Source organism: Sciurus carolinensis, chromosome 1, assembly GCF_902686445.1.
Source record: "Sciurus carolinensis chromosome 1, mSciCar1.2, whole genome shotgun sequence".
Taxonomy (NCBI): domain Eukaryota; kingdom Metazoa; phylum Chordata; class Mammalia; order Rodentia; family Sciuridae; genus Sciurus; species Sciurus carolinensis.
Window position 1 is genome coordinate 108,638,389 of NC_062213.1, and position 1,992 is coordinate 108,640,380.

Consider the following 1,992-nt stretch of genomic DNA (forward strand, 5'->3'; position numbering starts at 1 on the left):
TCTTGGGTTGGTAGTGTGGCCATAGTTCTGTTGGTAGTTGCCCTCCCTTCTCTCCCCACCTCAACCTCCGCTTGGACAGTTACCCCCAGAGATTCTTCTCCTTCTACTTTATTGTTACTGTTCTTTTTAGTTATACATGACAGTAGGATGTATTTTGACATGTCATACATACATGGAGTTTAACTTTCCATTCTTGTGGTTGTACATTATGTGGAGTTAACACTGACCGTGTATTCATATATGAGTATAGGAAAGTTGTGTCTGACTCATTCTACTGTCTTTCCTATTCCCATCCCCCACTTCTTGCCCCCTCCCTCCAATCCAGTGAACCTCCACCCCACCCCCACCCCTTGCCTATTGTGTGTCAGCAGTCAGCATATTAGAGAGAAAAAATATGGAACGCTTCAGGAATTTGGGTGTCATCCTTGCGCAGGGGCCATGCTAATCTTCTTTGTATGGGTCCAATTTTAGTATATGTGCTGCTGAAGCAAGCACTCCTCGCACTGTATTCAGACTTTATTCAGAATGTTACTGAAAGAGCTCAGTCCTTGTCCCTGATGCCAATCCAATAAGGAGGACACGGTTTTGAGTAAAAGGAAAAAAAAGCTTTATTGCTTTACTAGCAAAGGAGAAACACAGGGGCTCCTGCCCCAGAGCCTGTGATTCTGCCCATCAGCAGGGACAGGGGGCTTGTAAAGACTCGAAGGCTACATTCCACATATTCTCTGTTGGAGTTGTAATTCACTTGTTAATTAGGGAGAGAGTCATTTCTGAGATCTTATGGTACCATCCCTAAAGTCTGGATTGCTTCCTTCCTGTGGTGGGTGTGTACTCAAGGATAGATAACTCTACCTAAATGGGGGGGGGGGGGGAGTTAATCCTGTTTCCCCTGGGATTAGGGAGGAGCAGGGAGAGAGGAAGAGAAAGAAACATGTTCATTTTAAAAGTAAGCTTCTGTGGCAAGGCAGCAAGGGCTATTCAAAGCATAAAGTGGACCACCCTTACAAGAAAAGGGCAAATGCTATCATCCCTCTCCTTCCCTCTATCAGTTGAACAGCACCAACCCAGAATCGTTGGCCCAGGAAACGTGAGGGGGTCTGCTGGTGCCCAGCAGGAAGCCATGGAGCCACAGGAGATCTAAGTGCAAGAGAGCACCTGTTGCTGTTGGTGTTCTCAGGATGCGCTTCAGTGGGCAACAGTGGGCACGGTGGGGCCCAGAAGGCTAGTGGGCTGTGAGTAGCCTGGCAGGTCTATGTGAGCTGGCTCTGGCCCAAGGGCTAAGTCCATGAGCCCAAAGCCCACCAGCAGGATTTAAAGCGTCAGGGTGCATCACCGCCTCCAGGGAGGACCCCTCACCCCCGCAGGGGCTTCTCTTTTCCCTCCCCTTAGGCTGCTCTGGCCCACCAGCTCCTGCTGGGTGCCTGGTAGCCTACAGGGTGCAGCATCATCTCTCCAGGCTCACGGACTCGGTTGACTTGGAGCCTCACACAGCGGTGCTCAGTGCAGGTGCGAGTGTGAGGCCGAGAACTTGGGGACCTCTGGGCGTGTCCTCACCATGTGTGTGCCAAGTTATACGACCTCCTGGGCCATCCCCCTCCCTGCCTCATCGTTGTCAGGGATCCCATGGAAACCACGCTGGACACGGGAAATCACATAAGGGAGTTTATTAAGCAAACAGAGTGTCTCCCTGCAGGGTAAGAGAGAAAATGAGAGGAAGAGAAAGGAAAGGGAAAGGGCGCGAGCTAGAGAGAGCGGAAAGCGAGGAGGAGAAAGAAGGCGAGTCAAGGGGAGAGAAAAGCAAGAGAGAAAAGATGGCAGTGAAGCTATCTTTAAGAATCCCGCTGGGCTAATAGGGGACCAATAACGGAGAAGGATACTTACAAGCTGACTGATGAACCAATAGCTAGCTAGGATGTTCACAGATCACAAGTGGTTGGGAGGCGGGAAAATGACTGCAACGGAAAGGGCGGGGGAGCAGCTTTATACATTACA

The 1,992-nt window shown here is 50.3% G+C and overlaps 1 non-coding gene across 1 annotated transcript; it reads right to left on the minus strand.

Moving 5' to 3' along the window:
- Window positions 1–388: 388 nt before the first annotated feature.
- LOC124968195 (U6 spliceosomal RNA) lies at window positions 389–495 on the minus strand. Its single transcript, XR_007105646.1, has one exon. It is a non-coding gene; the product is annotated as a U6 spliceosomal RNA (small nuclear RNA).
- Window positions 496–1,992: the final 1,497 nt, after the last annotated feature.